Below are 21,629 nucleotides of genomic sequence, written 5' to 3' on the forward strand. Positions count from 1 at the left end.
AGGTTGAGTCAGATTTGACCTACTGACCCAGAGACAGGAAGCTCCTACTCTAACTTAATACTGCATTTGTACTAAATAAGAACTTTATTGGTAGTTAGTCTGCCAATTTCTCTTCTTGTTTTCGATCAGTAAATGATCTTAATACGATGTGATATAAAGGGTGTCAGTCATAGTACAGAGTTAGAGAAATCAGTCTGAGTTTGTAAAATAAAATGGGAAAGAATTTAGACAAATGCTAATGGAAATACCATCACTTTACATCTTGTTGTAATGTGTTTAGTGCTCAATATTTTTCAAAGCTTGCCTATAAACTATGTTATTTGCTTTTTTAGCAATCCTATAGGATAAATGGGCAGATTTCCTCATTTTACAGATGATAAAACTGAGGCTTAGCATAGTAAGAGGTGAGACAAAACTAAATTAGGTCTTCTTGCTCTTAGTTCATTGCTCTTTCCCTCTATTACACTGCTGGTTGTCCACACTTCTCTTGATGACCCCTCTGAATATATGAAAAGAAAATCAACACTAACTAGCCAGGAAAGCTAATACAGAACTAAATTTTTATCCACAGAAATAATATTACAACAAAGATAGAAAGAACAATAATAGAGTCCAATTCCCTGCCATTACACAGGTAAAATAGAAAATATTTATATGCCTATAATTTATGCACATTTCCTGTTATTTGACGAACAGATAATGTTCTGGGATAACTTTTCACTTTTACCTGAGAAATCCTGTTTTTCAGAAATCTTGATCTCTAAGCAACTGATGAAAATATGGCAAACATTTTGAACTCTTTTTTCTGAATAACAGTATTTTATAAATAATACTAATATTCAACATATTAGTTCTAGTAAATACTCTTTAATTTCACTTTGTAAAAATTCCCCATTAAAAAGTTTACTCATCATCTTTTGAGATAATTAAATATGAATATTGAAATGATATGAAATTTGATGGTGGCAATTGAGAGTTCATTTGGATTATAATAGGAAATCATTTGGTAGTATCTATTTCCTTTAAAATATATTTAAAACAGCCCAGCTGGTGTGGCTCAGTGGTTGAGCACTGACCCACGCACCAAGAGATGGCTGGTCCAATTCCTGGTCAGGGCACATGTCCAGGTTGTGGGCCAAATCCCCAATGGGAGGCATGCAGGAGGCGGCCAATCGATGTTCTCTCTCATCGATGTTTCTATCTTTTTCTCCCCCCCTTCCTCTCTCTCTAAAATCAATAAAGGAAAAAAAAGAAAAAGGAAAAAATTATTTAAAAAAATCTTTAAAATATATTTAAAACATGAACATACACAGGTGATACATATATATATGTATGTATATATGCATATATGAAATATGTACTTGTGTGTGTGTACCCTGTATATAAATACACACATGTCTATATGTTTCAGGGTAAGAAAAGTCTACAGTTTATACTGTTTATACTCATAAGCATAAGAATATAAGAAAAAAAACTTGACCTTATACTGAACTCAGCAGGTCTGAATTAAGTGTTCAGAACAAACCTTTCCTAGAAGCCTCTTATCCTTTCATCTAAAACAAATAACTTGTAACAAAAAGGAAAGTAGCCCTGGCCAGTTTGGCTCAGCTGTTAGAGCATCAGCCTGCGGTTCAGAGAGAGACCCAAGTTTGGATCCCACTAAGGGCACGTACCTCGGTTCAGTTTGTCCCTGGCCCTGGTTGGGTCGTGTGGATGGCGACCACTCGATGTGTCCCTTTCGCGTCGATGTTTCTCTCTCTCTCTCTCTCTCTCTCTCCCTCCCTCCTACTCTATCTGAACAAAATATCAAAAAATGTCCTTGGGTGAGGATATATATATATATATATATATATATATATATGAAAGTATATTAACTTTATTAATTTTTTAAGTTCCCTGAATATTTCCTGGAGGAAAGTGAGATTCTAATTTTGGGGGCTGGAATGCGTGGGTCAATCTTTGGTTCTTATTTATACCTTTTATTTAATTGAGAAAATCATATTGGGAAAGATAAGAGCAATATAAAAAGTTAATCATCTAGTCATAAATTACTTTTAAAGCTGCAAGATGCCTGTTTCTATACAAGCTTCCCTAGTTTCAATTCATACATTTATCACTTACTTAGTAATTTAATAACTAGGTAATACATGCCTATTAGTTGCCGGGGCTTGGCCTGAACCTTGAGAATACAAAAAATGAGAAATGCATGGGAGCTGACATCCTATAGGGGAGACAGATAAGACTGTGAAAAGTGAAGTCTTTTCTTAGAAAGGGATCTCTGAATTATTACGAACTTTCATTGCTAATTTTATTCACTGAATTAATATAGAGCAGACCTTCAAAATTCAACACAGATTTTAGAGCAGGATTAACAGCAAATACACTAAAACTTTTTTTTTATAAGTGAGTGAAACTATCTTATATTTTTATCTTGTATCTTGTAAATTTTTTTGTATATATAGTTGTCCTTTATTTGTGTGTTATGATTTTTTGTTGTTGTTGTTGATGATGGAAAGAAAGTCCTTAATGTAGAGGCTCTTGTGTGCTGGATGTACGCCTTCTAACTCATTCCCTGGGTTTCCACGGCTGCATTGTTTTGTAGGGCCTTATCCTAAGATAGTATCATTTGATGGTCTTGCTAAATTTTTGGTAAGCCACTGCCAACACAAATTATCAGTACTCTGTCTCTGACCTTGAGTTCTTCATAATATGGCTTTGGTTTTAATTTTAAACATAATCTGGAAAAGGCTCTTCAAATGCCTCAAAAACTCTATGATAAGGGGAAGACAGTAGACCTACCGGGACTTTGGATCATGCGCAGCTTCTAGGATCAAACTTCAGTTAAAAGAATCTACACATTTGCCTCTATAGACTCCTTCCAGCAGCAGTTTGGCACAGTTTGCTGTAGAGATCACTTGGAGAACTGCTGCTCCCTGGCCCTGAGGTTGAAGGCCAGTTCAATACTGAAGAAGATTCTATTGGTGGTCTTAGCAAAAGGAGATAGCCCAAAGCCAGAGACTTCCCAGGGTTGGCTCCTTTTGCATAAATAAAGTGCAAAATTGTTGAAGGTGTTCCTTGAGAGTGCCATGATCTAGTTAGTCATCTAAGGTGATAGACCTATGGGGTATGCTATTTCTCCAATACTTTGGATTTATAGGTTCTGTGGCCTGAATAGGTCTCAAGACCTTCCTTATAGGACATGAGAAAAATACTTTGCTACTTCTAGGAGGCATACCCCATTGCATAGTCTTTAGCTCTAAGGATTTACCATCCATCTCAAACTGTTTCAATAGAGGGCTATATTTATAAAGAGCCAAGCAAAGAAGGCTTTCTAGGTAATAGCCACTACTGTGATGGATACTCCAGTTGTGTTCTACAGACTCATCATACAAAGGTCTAGTTGATAATAAAATGTCTCTCTAATTTGGTTTATTTCCATTTCAGAACAAATAACTGTGTTGTTCACCAGCCTTATGATACTGGCTTCAAAAATCTCTGAGGCCTTGGTTGTGGTCTTTGATCTGAATCTTTTAGACCTTGATGGGATGGGCAAACAGTAACACAAAAGTTGCAGCTCACATAGCTGAAGAGGTACATCTGGATTGTTATGTGGGTGCCATGGAGGTATTACATCCACATGTAGAGCACTAGAGAAGATGGTAATGGCTGTGGCTTCAGTTCTCTCTTGCAGCTCTCTGACAATGTCTCTTTTTGTGTGTGTGTGGTGCATGCCCCTAGCGGGAACCAAACCCAGGACTCTCTGGTCCACAGGCTGACGCTCAACCGCTGAGCCAAACCGGCCAGGGCTGACAATGTCTCTTTTAAAATGATTAATTTGCCCTGGCTGGTTTGGCTCAGCAGTTAGAGCGTCGGCCTGAGTTCGGTTCCCGCTAAGGGCACGTTCCTTGGTAGCAGTTTGTCCCTGGTCCTGGTTGGGATCGTGTGGGTGGCAACCACTCGATGTGTCTCTCTCACATTGATGTTTCTCTCTCTCTTCCTGCCTCCCTCCATCCTGCTCTATCTGACAAAAAAAAAAAAAAAAGCAAAAAAACAAACAAACAAAAGTCGTTGGGTGAGAATATAAATAAAAAATAAATAAAATGATTAAATTTAAAAAGAATATTTGTACAGTACTTTGCAATTACTGAAAGTAGACTTTTCAAAAAAGTACAGAAACCTCATACTGGATTGTGACTAAAATTAAAAAGTCATTGCAACCAGGCTGGTGTCACTCAGTGGATTGAGTGTGGTCCCATGGACTGAGAGATCCCGGTTCCATTCCCAGTTAGGGTATATGCCCAGGTTGCAGGCTCCATCCCCAGCAGGAGGTGTGCCAGAGACAGCAGATCAATGTGTCTCTATCACATCGATGTTTCTGTCTAAAAAACTCAATAAGAAAAAAATTATAAAAAAATTAAATTAAATTAAAATAAAAATAAAAAACTCAATAAGCCCGGCTGGTGTGGCTCAGTGGTTGAGCATCGACCCATGCACCAAGAGGTCACCAATTCGATTCCCAGTCAGGGCACATGCCCAGGTGTGGGCCAAATCCCCAGAGGGGGGACATGCAAAAGCGGCTAATCAATGTTCTCTTCAATGTTTCTATCTCTTTCTTTTTTTTTTTTTTTTTTTTATCCTCACCCGAGGATATTTTTCCATTTTTTGTACAGATAGAGTGGGAGGGAGAGAGAGAGAGAGAAACATCGACGTGAAGGGACACATCGAGTGGCTGCCACCCGCACGACCAACCAGGGCCGGGGACAAACTGCAACCGAAGTACGTGCCCTTAGCGGGAACCGAACCCGGGTCTCTCCGGACCGCAGGCCGACGCTCTAACCGCTGAGCCAAACTGGCCAGGGCTGTTTCTATCTCTTTCCCTCTCCCTTCCTCTCTCTCTAAAATCAATAAAGGAAATAAAGAAATAAATAAAATTTAAAAATCAATAGAAACATATTTTTTAAAAAAGTCACTGCAGCCCTGGCCAGCATGGCTCAGTGGTTAGAGCCTCTACCCGAGCACCAAAGGGTCTCAGATTCTATTTCCCATCAAGGGCAAGTATGTTGGTTGCAGGCCCCATCCCCTGCCCCAGTTAGGGCATGAACAGAAGGCAATCAATTGATGTGTCTCTCTTACATTGATGTCCCCCCCCCCCCCATCCCTTCCACATTCTCTAAAGATCAATGAAAAAAATATCTTCAGGTGAGGATTAACAATAACAAAAATTCACTGCTGTTATCAGTTACTTAATCATTAGATCTTATAACTACAGCACTATCCAGTACTTAAGGGAGATACCTCCTTGGTTTTAGTCTATTTCTCTTTTCAATTCTGTCAGTTTTTGCTTCACACATGGAGCACAAATACAAGAATGGGCAAAAGTAGGTTTATAATTGTAGGTACATAAAACAATTTATTCTTGTATTATTATTATTTATTATTATCAACCTACTTTTGCCCACCCCTGTATTTAAAATTGTTATATCTTCTTGCTGTATTGAATCTTTTGTTACTATGTAATGTCCTTCTTTGCCTCTTATAAACATTTTTTAATTTGAAGTCTATTTTAACTGGTATTAGTATACTCAACCCTGCTCTCTTTTGGTTACTATTTGCATAGGAATATTTTCCATCCTTTCAATTTCAACCTGATTGTGTCTTTGGATCTCAAATGAGTCTCTTATAGTTGAGTCATGTGTTTTTTGTTTGTTTTTTATAATTTGAAATCTTTCTTTTTTTTCTTTATTGAATTTTACAGAGAGAGGAAGTCAGAGGGAGAAAGAGATACAAATATCGATGAGAGAGAACATTGATTGGCCGCCTCCTACATGCCCCCCAATGCGGATCGGGCCCACAACCAGGGCATGTATCCTGACTGGGAATCGAACCGGCGACCTCTTGGTGCATGGGTTGATGCTCAACCACTGAGCCACACCAGCCAGGCTTATTGAATTTTTTTAGAGAGACAGATAGAAACATTGATGTGATAGGGACTCATTGATCTGCTACCTCTTGCACACCCCCTACTGGGGATGGAGCCTGCAACCTGGGCATATGCCCTGACTGGGAATTTTTCTCTCACTTTTAAACAAATTGATTTTAGAGAGAGAGAAAGAAGAGAAGAGAAGAGAAGAGAAGAGAAGAGAAGAGAAGAGAAGAGAAGAGAAGAGAAGAGAAGAGAAGAGAAGAGAAGAGAAGAGAAGAGAAGAGAAGAGAAAACACTGATGTAAGAGAGATACATCAATTGGTTATTGGTTGCCTTCTGTATGTGTCCTAACCAGGGATTGAACTGGCAACCTGGATATGTGCCCTAATCAGTAATTGAAACCATGACCTTCGGTGCATGGGACAACACTCCAGCCAAGTTACACTGACCAGGGTTTTCTCTTTTTTTTTTTAATCCTCACCCGAGGACATTTCTTTATTTTTTGTTCAGATAGAGTGGGAGGGAGAGAGAGAAACATCGATGTGAAAGGGACACATCAAGTGGCTGCCACCCGCATGACCAACCAGGGCCAGGGACAAACTGCAACCGAGGTACGTGCCCTTAGCAAGAACTGAACCTGGGTCTCTCTGGACCAGGCTGACGCTCTAACCACTGAGCAAAACTGGCCAGGGCTTCTCTTACTTTTCAAGGGCAATTCTGCCCAAAATAGAATTCTTGGTTGACAGGTTTGTTTTTTTCTTTTCTTTTAGCATTATGAATATATTGTCCCCATGCTTTCTGGCCTCCAAAATTTCTGATGAAAAATCTGGTCATAGTCTTATTGAGAGTCCCTTGTATGTGACAATTTGCTTCTCTTGTGCTGCTTTTAAGATTCTTTGTCTTTTGAAAGTTTGATTATAATGTGTCTCAGTGTGGGACTCCTTGCCTTCATCTTACTTTGAGTCATTGAGCTTCTTGGATATTTATATTAAGGTCTTTCAGCAAATGGGAAGTTTTTAGCCATTATTTTTTCAAATAGTCTTTCTTTCCCCTCCTCTCTCCTATTGGGACTCCTATGATGTGTATATTGGTCCTCTTAATGGTGTTCCATAGATCCTTCACACTCCGTTTGCTTTTTTTCAGTCTCTTTGTCTTTCTGTTCTTCAGATTTGATCATTTCTACTGTCCTACCTTCAAGTTTGATGATCCTTTCTCCTGTCTGCTGAAATCTGCCTTTGAAATCTAGGAAATTTTTCATTTCGGTTAATGTATTTTTCAGCTCCAGAAGTTCTTTTAGATTTCCTTTTAGGTATTCTCTTCCATTTTGTTTACACATCATTTTCTTGACTTCCTCCACATCCTCTTTTTTTTAAAAAAACATCTTTAAACAGTTGTTTTAAAGTCTTTATGTAGCACATCTGTTATTAGGTCTTCTCAGGGACAACTTCTGTTGATTTATTCTCTTCCCTTTGAATGTGCCATGGAGTCCTATTTCTTTGTATGCTTTGTGATTTTTTTTTTAATCCTCACCTGAGGACATTTTTCCATTTTTTGTTCAGATAGAGTAGGAGGGAGAGAGAGGAAGAGAGAGAGAGAGAGAGAGACATCGACGTGAAAGGAACACATTGATTGGCTGCCAACCACCCAACCCAACCAGGGCCGGAGACAAACTGCAACCAAGATACGTGCCCTTAGGAGGAACCAAACCTGGGTCTCTCTGGACTGCAGGTCGATGCTCTAACTGCTGAGCCAAACCAGTCAGGGCTGCTTTGTGATTTTTGTTGTTGAACATTAGATATTAGAATCTAATAATGTACTAACTTTGGAAATCAGAGTGTCCATCTTCCCCAGGGTTTACTACCCTTTTTTTTTTTTTGGCTATAGTTACTATTATTATTTTTGAATTGTTGTAGGCTGTCTTTATACCATGGATCAGAATGAGGTGTAAACTTATGGTCCTCTCAGGTAGTTTCTGAGCCTTTCCCTGGGCATGCCTGATCACTTTCTAATTATCCCTTCATATGCAGTCGATTTTGAATGTCCTAGCCTTTATTTTTTTATTTTTATTTTATTTTATTTATTTATTTATTTATTTATTTATTTATTTATTTAATCCTCATCTGAGGACATTTTTTCATTTTTTGTTCAGATAGAGTGGGAGGGAGAAAGAGGAAGAGAGAGAGAGAAACATCGATGTGAAAGGGACATATCGAGTGGCTGCCACCCACACGACCCAACCAGGGCCAGGGACAAACTGCAACTGAGGTATGTGCCCCTGGCGGGAACCGAACCCAGGCCTCTCTGGACCGCAGGCTGACGCTCCAACCATTGCGCCAAACTAGCCAGGGCTTTATTTATTTATTTTATCTTCACCCGAGGACCTTTTTGCATTCATCTTCAGATAGAGAGGGAGGGAGAGAGGGGGGAAGAGAGAGAGAGAGAGAAACATTGATGTGAGAGAGACACATCGAGTGGCTGCCACCTGCATGACCCCACCAGGGCCGGGGACAAACTGCAGCCGAGGTACGTGCCCTTAGCAGGAACCGAACCCGGGACTTTCTGGTCCATGGGCCAATGCTCCAACCACTGAGCAAAACCGACCAGGGCTGTCCTAACCTTTAGTGTCTGGCTCTTGAATGGGTAAAAAGCAAAAAATGAAGGGGAAGTAAAAAAGAGTGATGGCCCTTTAAATTGCTGATGTCACTGCAGCTAGAGGGAGGGGGTCTTGCAATAATGGAGGGAGGTGCAACAAAGGCTGCCTGCCTCTTTGTTGGTACCTCTGTGATCAGAAGCAGCAATAAGCTATCAGAGCATAGATCCCTGATATCTAGAAGACAGGGTTCTTTTTGCCCGCTGTGTCTTCCACAAACTGTATGCAAGCTGCTCTGGAACACATGCACAACTGCCTGCCACTGGCTAAGGGTGGGAGATAGCTATCTATTAAGGGCTGAAATTGACCTCAATTTACCTTCCAAGTCTTCCCCTGGAAGTTGCAAGCCCTCAACAGACTCCAGAGTTCCAAAATAGTTATATCAGACAGATTCTGCCAGTGCAATTGTTGTCTAAGTAGGGAGACAGATTCTTTTTTTTTTTTTCCCCCCTTTTTGTTCAGGTAGAGTGGGAGGGAGAGAGAGGAAGAGAGACAGAGAGAGAAACATCGACGTGAAAGGGACACATCGAGTGGCTGCCACCGCACGACCAACTAGGGCCGGGGACAAACTGCAACCGAAGTACATGCCCTTAGCAGGAACCGAACCCGGGTCTCTCAGGACCGTAGGCCAACACTCTAACCACTGAGCCAAACTGGCCAGGGCGGGAGACAGATTCTTGGTGCTTCCTATTCTACCATCTTCCCAGAATCCCCTGCCAGCTGTGATAGGTATTTGATATTTTATTCATCTTTGGGTTTGTATAATATATGAAAACAACTTTTCCAAAACTTAGTTTCTCAAAGTCAAGAATTAAGGATAATTTTTTTTTTTTTACTTTTTTGTTTGTTAGTTTATACCATGAGCAATAACATCTGGGAAGAAAAGTAAAATTATTTACCTAGCTTAAAAGATATACCTAATTTCATTAGAGCTGCAATAATTAGATATATTTTTCAAATCAGATTTAAGAATGAGTTTCATAGCTACCAGAAGCAGAACACGCCAGGTAAATATAAAAAAGGGTCTGTAAATACATTCTTCGGAAACAAAGAGTACTTCAGTGAAATGAAAATTCTATTCCTGCCAAGGGTCTAGGAAAAGAACTTTTATAAGTGTGCACTTACCAATTTAAAGGGGCTACTTCATACAGTGGCAGAACTCTAGGACAAGAGGACAGCTGACTACACCCTCTTGTGGCCACACCCAAATATTTGTAAACAGCTTGACAGTTTTTAGATCAGAAGAGTAACCCACATGGTGGGAAGTAGAGATTTAGATTTCAGAAGGGCCAATAGCAAAAGATGTACAATTTCAGTGTGCTGTTAGAACCAGTTTTGTTTTTTTTTTAATCCTCACCTGAGGACATTTTCCCATTTTTTGTTCAGATAGAGTGGGAGGGAGAGAGAGGAAGAGAGAGAGAGAGAAACATCGATGTGAAAGGGACACATCGAGTGGCTGCCACCTGCATGACCAACTAAGGATCGTGGACAAACTGCAACCAAGGTACGTGCCCTTAGTGGAAACCGAACCCGGGTCTCTCTGGACCGCAGGCTGACGCTCTAACCGCTGAGCCAAATCAGCCAGGGCTAGAACCAGTTTTTAATACATAAAAAACTCTACTTTTGAAAATCAAAAACAAGTGATATCATGAATGATTTATATATATCAGTTCCTATTCACAATGGACCTTTCTTTTTTTCCACTTTTTAAAAAATTAAAGTATAATGAGATATGATATCACAGTCATTAGAATGACCACTATCCAAAAAACAAAAAATAACATGTTTTGTTGAGGAAATGAAGAAATTGAAAACTTTGTGCACTGTTGGTGAGAGTGTAAAGTGGTAGAGTATGGTGGGTTCTCAAAAAATTAAAAAAAGAATTACCATATGATCCAAAATTCTGTGTATATACACAATTAAAAACACGGTTATGAGAAATTTGTACACCCATGTTCATAGAAACATTATTCACAACAGCCAAAAGGTAGAAGCAACTCACATGTCCATTAATAGATGAATGGGCTAAACAAAATGTGGCATATGCTCACAACAGAGGAATTTCAAATAAACATTATGAAAAAAAAAAAAATTCTGACACATGCTATAACATGAATGAACCTTATGCTAAGTGAAATAAGCCAGTCACAAAAGTCCACTTATAAGAGGTACCTACAGTAGTCAAATTCACAGAGATGAAAAGTAGAATGTTGATTGCCAGGAGCTGGGTTAAGGAGAGGTTGGAGAGTTATAATTTAATGGGTATAGAGTTTCAATTTTGGAAGTAAAAGTTTCTATAGGTCAATATATTCTTTAACTAGTACATACATTAAGGTAGAAGTACATTTGTCTTCTTTTCACAGCCAAAAGATGGACAGTGTAGTGCATTTATTGTCATTATATTTAAATCTATGAACAAATTATTTCACTAAATAGGCTGGAATTAAATGAAGTCATATCTCGAAAGTAAAAATAAACAGAGCAAATACAAGATAAAGGAAACTTGATGAGGTATCAGGGACAGATCTGAAGGAAAGATTTCCCACAAATTGAATGAATTAGTAACACAATACTATGGTGAAACTATATCTTACACAAAGACACGCCCTGATTAATTTCTAGGAAAGCTATAATTTCTAGTACATATAATCAACATTCTTCTATTCTCATTTATTCATTCCACAAGCATTTACTGAGTGCTAACTACATGCTAATTGCTATGGACACTGAGATAAAAGACACAGTCACTGTCCTTATGCTGCTGTCAGCTGGGGAGATAATTGCCCACCTCTAGCCATTTGCCCACAACAGCTTTCTAGAGTTTTCCTGCCTCCTCTTATACTGTGTTACACTACCAGACTCTTTTCCAGCAGTCATGTCATTCTTGTAGACAAAGGTCAATCAAATCAAAACTACTCTGCTTGTAACATATAGACAATTATCTTATTGTCCCCGAAACACATTAGCACCTACTTCCAGACTGCTAAGGATTTCCTTCCACTCTTCCCATCCTTCTATACTTGGAATGCTTTTCTTTTGTTCTCCTATCTAAATCCTATTCATTCAAGACCTGTCTCTTCCAAGAGATTTTCTGAGACCCCATTGGGTCACATTGTTCTTTCTACCCCAACTGCTGCAAACTTTGTTCCCCCTGACATTTGCAAACAGATAAAAAACAGGGGAGAGTGTAAATGCTGTCCCCCACTACCATAAATTATGCAGTTGGGTTTCTCACATTATGAGAAATCACAGGGGTCAGCACATCCTGAATACAATGGATAAGCCTCGCCCTGGGAAAACCACCTTCATGATCATGGTATCTCCCATGCGAGTATCTTGGGGAAAATAATATATTTTGAAAGGTGAAGAACTTTTTCAATAGATGGTGTGTAATTCCTTATGTCTATGAAAGACTAAAAAGAAACTAAAACTAGGTTTAAAAACAGGAGAGGTTTTGGGCTGAAGATGACAAATAACGTCACATTGAGTTATTAAAAATATAAAAACTGGCCCTGGCCGGTTTGGATGAGTGGTTGGAGCGTCAGCCCACAGACCAAAGAATCATAGGTTCGATACCAGTCAAGGGCACGTACCTCGGTTGCAGTTCGTCCCCAGCCCTGGTCAGGGTCGTGCAGGAGACAACCAGTCGATGTGTCTCTCTCACATTGATGTTTCTCTCTCTCCTTTACACTCTGTCTGAAAATAAGTGGAAAAAAAATCCTCAGGTGAGGATTAAAAAAATTATCTATCTATCTATCTGGAACAAATATTGTATGTATTGCTTGAGTTGATATGGGGGGGGGGGGATAAAAATGGTCCTGAATGGCTTAAGCATTCATTTGTCTTTAAAAAAAAAAAAAAAAAAGCCCTGGCCAGTTTGGCTCAGTGGTTGAGCGTAGACCTGCGGACCAGAGTCCCTGGTTCGGTTCCTGCTAGGGGCACATACCACAAAAAATAAAAATAAAAATAAATAAAAAAAAAACAACACCAATTTCTCCCAGATATTTTTCTAAATTAATTTTTTAGAGAGAGATAGAAACATTGATGTGGAGAGAAACATCAATTGCAGGCACCCAAATGGGGATTGAGCTCACAACCCAACCGGGCATGTGCCCTGACAGGGACCTCTCAGTCAATGAGAGGATGCTCAATCCACTGAACCATACCATCCGGGCTCTCCCAGATCTTTAAAACTATGTTATTTTACAATACTATAAATTGCTGACCCATGGCTACTATGCTGTACACCTGAGACCAATACAAAATAAAGTTAAAGGAGAACTGTAATTTTAACAAAAACCAAAACCTGTGCTCACTTCGGAGCACATATACTAAAACTGGAATGATACAGAGAAGATTAGCATGGCCCCCCCAAAAAAAAGAAAACCTAAAAAATATTGCTGACCCCAAAACAATGCCCTAACAGTCATTCCTTTCTCTTCACTTATACAATTCTTAGATTAGAGTTGGTATATACAGAAATAAAAGAATTCTACTATAATTAAATATTTATTTTCTAAATTTAGATCTAAAGTGCTTTGTTTTCTATCACAACTATTCATCTTTATTTTTATTTTATTTTTTATTCTCACCCACGGACATTTTTGCATTTATCTTCAGATAGAGCAGGAGGGAGAGAGGGGGAAGAGAGAGAAACATGGATGTGAGAGAGACACATCGAGTAGTCACTACCCATATGACCCCAACCAGGGCTGGGGACAAAGTGCAACCAAGGCACATACCCTTAGCGGGAACCAAAGCAGGGACTTTCTGGTCCGTGGGTTGATGCTCTAACCGCTGAGCCAAACTGGCCAGGGCACAACTATTCATCTTTAAAAAAAGATATCTTGTGATGCATTATAGAATTGTATCCTTGAGCCCTGGCCGGTTTTGCTCAGCGGTTAGAGCTTTGGCGTGTGGTCCAGAGAGACCTGGGTTCAGTTCCCGGTAAGGGCATATACCTCCATTGCAGTTTGTCCCCGGCCCTGGTTGGGTCATGCGGGTGGCAGCTGCTCGATGTGTCCCTTTCACATCGATGTTTCTCTCTCTCTCTCTCCCTCTCTGTCCCTCCCACTCTATCTGAACAAAAAATGAAAAAATGACCTCAGGTGAGGGTAAAAAAAAAACAAAGAGGAAAGTATAAGGAGCCTCTGGGACACCTTCAAAAAAAAAGATGTTTCTCTCTCTCTCTCTCTCCCTCTCTCTCCCTCCCACTCTATCTGAACAAAAAATGAAAAAATGACCTCAGGTGAGGGTAAAAAAAAAACAAAGAGGAAAGTATAAGGAGCCTCTGGGACACCTTCAAGTGTACCAACATTTACATCATGGGGGTGCCAGAAGGAGAAAAGAGAGCAAGAAATTGAAAACCTATTTGAAGAAATAATGACAGAAAACCTCTGTAACTTGGTGAAGGAAACAAACATACAAGTCCAGGATGCTCAGAATCCCAAACAAGATGAACCCAAAGAGGCCCACACCAACACACATCATAATTAAAATGCAAAAGGTTAAAGACAAACAGAGAATCTTAAAAACAGCAAGAGATCCCAGCCGGTGTGGTTCAGTGGTTGAGCATCGACCCATGCACCAAGAGGTCACTGGTTCGATTCCTTCTCAGGGCACATGCCCAGGTTGTGGGTCCAATCCCCAGTGGGGGGCATGCAGGAGGCGGCCAGTCGATGTTCTCTCTCATCGATGTTTCTATCTCTCTCACCCTCTCTCTTCCCCTCTCTCTAAAAACCTATAAAGAAAAAAAAATTAAAAAAAAAAATAAAACAGCAAGAGAAAAACAGTTAGTTACCTACAAGGGAGCTCCCATAAGACTGTCAGCTGATTTCTCAAAAGAAAGTTTGAAGGCCAGAGCAACCCACTGTATGGGAGAACATCATTGCTAATGATACATCAGATAAGGGTTAATTTCCAAAATATATAGAGTACTCATACAACTCAACAAAAGGAAGACAAAGAACCCAATTAAAAAATGGGCAGGGGAGCCCTGGCCGGTTTGGCTCAGCGGTTAGAGCGTTGGCCTGCGGTCCGGAGAGACCCGGGTTCGGTTCCCGCTAGGGGCACGTACTTTGGTTGCAGTTTGTCTCCGGCCCTGGTTGGTCGTGCGGGTGGCAGCCACTCGATGTGTCCCTTCACGTCGATGTTTCTCACTTTCTCTCCCTTCCTCTCTCTCTCCCTCCCACTCTATCTGTACAAAAAATGGAAAAATATCCTCGGGTTAGGATAAAAAAAAAAAAAAAATGGGCAGGGGAGCTGAATAGACACCTCTCCAAACAGGACATATAAATGGCCAAGAGACCTATGCTCAACATCACTAATAATCAGAGAGATGCAAATTAAAACAACAATGAGGTATCATCTCACACCTGTCAGAATGGCCGCCATCAACAAATCATCAAACAAGTGTTGGCGAAGGTGTGGAGAAAAGGGGACTCTAGTGCACTGCTGGTGGGAATGCAGACTGGTGCAGCTACTATGGAAAACAATATGGTGTTACCTCAAAAAATTAAAAATTGAACTTCCATTTGACCCAGTGATCCCACTTCTAGGAATATACCCTAAGAAGCCTGAAATACCAATCAGAAAGAATATATGTACCCCTATGTTCATAGCAGCACGATTTACAATAGCTAAGATCTGGAAACAGCCCAAGTGTCTATCAGTAGAAGAATGGATAAAAAAGCAGTGGTACATATACACAATGGAGTACACAATGAAGCAGCTGTAAGAGAGAAAGATCTCTTATCCTTTGAGACAACATGGAGGGACCTGGAAAGTATTATCCTAAGTGAAACAAGCCAAGCAGAAAAAGACAAATACCATATGATCTCACTTATTTATGGAATAAAATGAACATAACAGTCTGAGGAATAGGGTAGACCCAGAAACACGAAAGTAGGGTACAGACTGACAACCCTTAGAAGAGGGGGTAGTGGGAGGTGGGAAGAGATAAACCACAGAACTTATATGCATGTACGCATAACCAATGGACATGGACAACAAAGCCGGGGATGGGGCAGGGGGATGGGGAAGAGGGTGTCAATGGGGTAAAAAAGGAGAAACATCTGTAACAAAAATAAAATTAAAAAATAAAACAGAAAAAAAAAAAAAAAGTTTGAAGGCCAGAAGGGAGTGGAAAGTACTATTCAAATTGATGAAAAGCAAGGACCTATAACCAAGATTATTCTATCCTGTGAAGCTATCAATTTAGAATCAATGGACATATAGAACTTCCCAGATAAGAAGGAGTTCATCACTACCAAACCAGTACTATATGAAATGTCAAAGGGTCTTCTTGAAGAAGAAGAAGACAAATATGAACAATAAAATGGCAATAAATACATATCCATCCACGATTGAATCTATAAACAAAATGAACAAGCAGAACAGAAGCAGACCCATAGATACAGAGAACTTTTTGTTGGTTTCAGAGGGCTTGGGGGATGGGTAAAGAAGGTGAAGGGAGCCCTGGCCAGTTTGGCTCAATGGTTAGAGCGTCAGCCCTTGGACCAATGAGTCACAGGTTCGAGTCCAGTCAAGGGCATGTACCTCAGTAATGGTTCGTCCCTGGCCCTGGTCGGGGTCGTGTGGAAGGCAAGCAGTCGATGTGTCCCTTTCATGTTGATGTTTCTCTCTCTCTTCCTCTCTCTTCCTTCTTCCCACTCTATCTGATGATAAATAAAAAAAATATCCTTGGGTGAGGATGAAAAATAAAAAGGTGAAGGGAGCCCTGGCCAGTTCGGCTCGGTGGTTAGAGCGTCGGCCTGCGGTCTGGAGAGACCTGGGTTCGGTTCCTGCTAAGGGCGCGTACTTCGGTTGCAGTTTGTCCGCTGCCTTGGTTGGGTCATGTGGGTGGCAACCACTCGATGTGTCCCTTTCACGTTGTTTTTCTCTCTCTCCCTCCCACTCTATCTGAACAAAATATCGAAAAATGTCCTCCGGTGAGGACTAAAAAAAAAAAAGGTGAAGGGATTAAGAACTACAAATTGGTTGTTACAGAATAGTCATGGGGTGCCCTGGCTGGTTTGGCTCAGCAGTTAGAGCTTTGGCCTGCAGACCAAAGAGTGCCGGGTTCGATTCCGGCCAAGGGTACATACTGCAGTTGCAGTTCGTCCCTCCCCAGCCCCAGGTGGGGTCGGGCGGGTGGCAACTAATTGATGTGTCTCTCTCACATCAATGTTTCTCTCTCTCTCTTTCTCTCTCTCCCCCTCTCTCCCTCCCTCCCACTCTGTCTAAAGACAAATGTAAAAATATCCTCAAGTGAAGATTAAAAAAAAAAAAAAAAGAATAGTCATGAGGACATAAAGTACAGCATAGGCAATATAGGCAATAATATTCTGATAACTAGGTGTGGTGCTAAATAGTATGGGATTTATTGGGGTGATTAGCTGTTTATAGGTTAAAATGGTTGAATATTGGCATATTTTATGGTTTAATTTTATAATTACCTTCTTGGCTATTCTCTAGTCAGCAAAGTGGGTCATCACACAAAAAGAAGAAAAGCTGTGTTCATAAATATGCAAAAGAAAGACTGGCATTGAATTTCCTCCACTTATCTTTTCACCAAAAAAGTAATGATATATAACTTGATTTTTAGTTCTATAATTATGTTAGATTTTTATGCCTATCTTATGACTTTGTCATAAAAGGGGCTTGTTTGTTTTTGTTTTTTATCCTCACCCAGGGACATTTTTGCATTTATCTTCAGATGGAGCAGGAGGGAGGAGGGGGAAAGAGATCAATGTGAGAGAGACACATCAACTGGCTGCCACACACATAACCCCAACCGGACCAGGGACAAACTGCAACCCAGGTACCTGCCCTTAGTGGGAACTGAACCAGGGACTCTCTGGTCCGCAGGCCGACTCTCTAACTGCTGAACCAAACCGGCCAGGGCAAAAGGGGCTTGTTTTTGAATTGTAGTAAAATACACACAACATAAAATTTTAAGTGTGCAGTGGCATTAAATACATTTGCACTTTTGTGCATCTATCACCACCATCCATATCTAGAACTTTTTTCTCTTCCAAAACTGAAATTCTGTACCTGTTAAACAATAACACCCCACCCTCATCTCCCCCAATCCCTAGCAATAAATTCTACTTTCCATCTCTGAGAATTTGACTACTGTAGGTACCTCATGTAAGTAGAATCATACAATAGGTATCCTTTTGTGACTGGCTTATTTCACTTAGCATAATGTCCTCAGGGTTTTTTCATGCCGTAGCATGTGTCAGGATTTTCTTCTCTTTTTTATCTTTTCCTTTATTTTTATTGTTGGCACTATTATAGATGTCCTTATTAGGATTTTCTTCCTTTTTAAGGTTGAATAATAGTCTATTGTAAGCACATGCCACATTTTGTTTATCCATTCATCTGTTAATGGATACTTGGCTGTTGTGAATAGTGCCACAATGAACATGAGTGTACAAATTTCTCAAGACCCCACCTTTAATTCTTTTGCGTATATGCCCAGAAGTGGAATTGCTGGATCATATGGTAATTCTATTTTTAATTTTTTGAAGACTTGCCATACTATAGCATTTTATATTTCTATCAATAGTGCACAAGGATTTAAGTTCTTCACATTTTCAACAGCACTTACTATTTTTTTGTGGGGTAGTGGACATCCTAATGAGTGTGAGGTAGTATCTTGTGGTGTTGATTTGCATTTCCCCAACGACTAGTGATGTTGAACATCTTTTCATGTGCTTATTGGCCAATTGTTTATCTTTTTTGAAGAAATGTCTGTTCGAGTTCTTTGCTCATTTTTTAAAAACATTTTTACATGTAATTAATTTATTTTTAATCCTCACCCAAGGACATTTTTCTAATTAAAAAAAAAATTCTTCCTAATGAACAGTGGACATGGACAACAAAGCTGGGGACAGGGTGGGGAGGGGGCAGGAGGGGGTAGTCAGTGGGGGGAATAGGAGAAACATCCATAACAAAAATAAATTAATTAATTAAAAAAAATTCTCAGATTTTATTCTTTTTGTTTTTAATCCTCAGTGAAAATATTTTCCCATTTATCTTCAGATAGAGTGGGGTGGGGGGGGGGGAGAAAGAGAAAGAGGGAAAGAAACATCAATGTGAGAGAGAGACATCGATTGGTTGCTGTCCTGCACAACCCTGACCAAGGCTGGGGACCAAACTGCAACCAAGGTACGTGGAATTGAATTGACTGGAATTGAACCCATGACTCTTTGGTCCACGGACCAATGCTCTAACCGCTGAGCCAAACCGGTCAGCACTTTCCATTGATTTTTAGACAAGAGTGGAGTGGGGGAAGAGAGCGAAACACTGATATGAGAAAGACACATTGACTGGTTGCCTCCCACAAGACCCTGACTGGAGCCAGGGATCAAATCTATAATCCAGGTACGTGCCCTTGACTGGGAATCAAACCCACAATCCTTAGGTCAAAGGGCAGATGCTCTAACCGCTGAGCCAAACCGGCCAGGGCACTTGGCCCATTTTTTAATTCAGGCTGTGTTATGGTTAATTTTATATGTCAACTTAACTGAGTCTAAAGGTGCTCAGATATTTGATTAAAAATTATGCCTCTGAGGGGATTTCTGGATAAGGTCAACATCTGAATCAGTAGAGTAAAACAGATTGCCTCTCCAATGTGGGTAGGTAAGGAAGAATTCACCCTGCCTGTGTTTGAGCTAGGACACTGGTCTTCTCCTGACTTCAGACTTAGACTAAAAGTTTTGCCATTAGCTCTCCTGGGCCTCCAGCCTGCAGATTGTTAGATTTCTCAGGTTCCATAATATGTGAGCCAATGACTTAAAACAAATCTATCTATCTATCTATCTATCTATCTATCTATCTATCTATCTATATATTTCCTATTAATTCTGTTTCTCTGGGAAACCCTGACTAATACAGATTTTGGTACTGAAAAGTAGGGTGCTACTATAATAAATACATAAAAATGTGGAAGTAGCACTGGAACTGGATAATGGGCTAGAGGCTGGAAGAGTTTTGAGGTGTGTGCTAGAAAAAGCTGAGATTGCCATAAAGGGAGCGTTAAAGGCAATTCTGGTGAGAGAGAGCTCAGAAAAAAAAGAGGAGAGCTGGAGAAAAAGCCCTCCATCTTCTTAGAGGACATAATAATCATGAATAGAATGTTGGCAGAAATATGGGCACTGAAGATCATTCTGATGAGGTCTCATAGAAATGAGGAACATGTTACTTACTAGGCATAGAGGAAAGGCAACACTTGTTATAATGCAGCAAAGAACTTGGCTGAATTGTGTTTGTGTTCTAATGTGTTGTGGAAAGTATAGTTTGTGAGTGATAAAATTGAATATCCAGTTCATGAAATTTCTTTTTTTTTTTTTTTTATCCTCACCCGAGGACATTTTTTGTTTAGGTAGAGCGGGAGGGAGAGAGAGGGAGAGAGAGAGAGAGAGAGAAACATCGATGTGAAAGGGACACATCGAGTGGCTGCCACCCGCATGACCAACCAGGGCCGGGGACAAACTGCAAGCGAGGTACATGCCCCCAGCGGGAACCGAACCCGGGTCTCTCGGGACCGCAGGCCGACACTCTAACCGCTGAGCCAAACCAGCCAGGGCCAGTTCATGAAATTTCTAAGCAAAGTGTTGAAGGAGCAGCCTAATTCCTTCTGATTCCTTATAGTGAAATACAAGAAGAGAGAAATGAACTGAAGAAGGAGTTGTGAAGCAAAACAGAACTTCAAAATTTGAAAACTTTTCAGCTTGTTTTTATGCACAAAAAAAAATGAGCGCATGTTCAGAAGAGAATACCAAGGGTGTCTGGCCAATCATTTGTAAGATTAATGTGGGTGTGAACCATGGAACCAATTGGCCATCCCAACAGAAGCCAGGATTGGGATTATACCAGCAGAAATATTGCCAGCTAAAACTAAAGTAAAGAAAATTATTCAAAATGAAGAAGTATGAACATGCACTATTCTTCAAAAAAAGAAAGAAGGACCCCAAAGGCACTTTCAGAAATCATCAGGGCTGCTACTCCCACCACAGGGCTGGAGTTTAAGGGCGAAGGGCCAAGCTGCCTCTACCTTGGTTTCAAAGGGCAGTCCCATTGCCCAGCAGAATGCCATGTACGTCATCTCTTGTAGAACACAACATGAGTAGCACTCCAAGGGAGCCAAAGATGCAGGGCTGCCCCGTGGGGATGATATCACCACCTGGTGATTCTTGAAAAAAAAAAAAAAAAAACCACTGCCCCTTTGGGTCCAAAAGGCAAAGTACCAAACCAAAGAGGATTATTCTTAAAATCTAATGAAATTTGCCTCATACAAATTTGTTCTTACTTGGGGCCTGTCACTTCTTTCTTTCTTATTTCTCCCTTTTGGAATGGTAATGTCTATTTTATGGCTGTCCTACCTTTGTATTTTGAAGTGCATAATTTACCTGGTTTCACAGGTTCTTAGATGGAAAAGAATTCTGCCCTAAGTCTCACCCATATCTGATTTATTTATTTTTCTTTTCATTTTTATCTTTATTGTTGAATGTATTACAGATGTTCCTCATTTTTCCATTTACCCTCTCCTCCCCACTCCTGCCCACCTCCTGCTTTTCCCCACACTGTTGTCTGTGTTCATTGGTTATGCATATATGCATATAAATTCTTTGTTTTATTTCTTCCCACCCCCAACCCCCTACTCTTTGAGGTTTGTCATTCTAGCAACCAATTTGTACTTAATCCCTTCACCTTTTTCACCCATTCCCCCAACACCCCTCCCATCTGGCAACCAACAAAATGTTCTCTGTATCTATGAGAATGTTTCTGTTCTGCCTGTTCATTTTGTTTGTACATTCCATTGTCGATAGATATGTATTCATTGCCATTTTGTTTGTTCATATATTTTATCTTTTTCTTCAAAAAGACCCTTCATCATTTCATATAATAATGGTTTTGTGGTGATGAACTCCTTTAGCTTTTTCTTCTGTTTTTTCCAGCCAGAAGTTATGGGAACTTCTCCTCCTGGCACTGGAACCCTGAGCGGGGCGCCTGGTGTGGGATGGGGACTCCTCAGTCCTCAGAGAGGAC

General features: G+C 40.2%; 1 protein-coding gene, 1 non-coding gene and 1 pseudogene across 5 annotated transcripts in view; 1 reads left to right on the forward strand and 2 right to left on the reverse strand.

Annotated features, from left to right (window-relative positions):
• SSH2 (slingshot protein phosphatase 2) overlaps window positions 1–21,629 on the reverse strand; it is a 298,822-nt gene that overhangs the window by 140,667 nt on the left and 136,526 nt on the right. The window lies entirely within an intron of this gene.
• On the reverse strand, window positions 11,750–11,908 carry LOC118635114. Its single transcript, XR_004960455.1, has one exon. It is a non-coding gene; the product is annotated as a U1 spliceosomal RNA (small nuclear RNA).
• Window positions 12,882–12,972, forward strand: LOC118635111 (annotated as a pseudogene).

This window comes from Molossus molossus, unplaced genomic scaffold (genome assembly GCF_014108415.1).
Source record: "Molossus molossus isolate mMolMol1 unplaced genomic scaffold, mMolMol1.p scaffold_m16_p_19, whole genome shotgun sequence".
Lineage (NCBI taxonomy): Eukaryota > Metazoa > Chordata > Mammalia > Chiroptera > Molossidae > Molossus > Molossus molossus.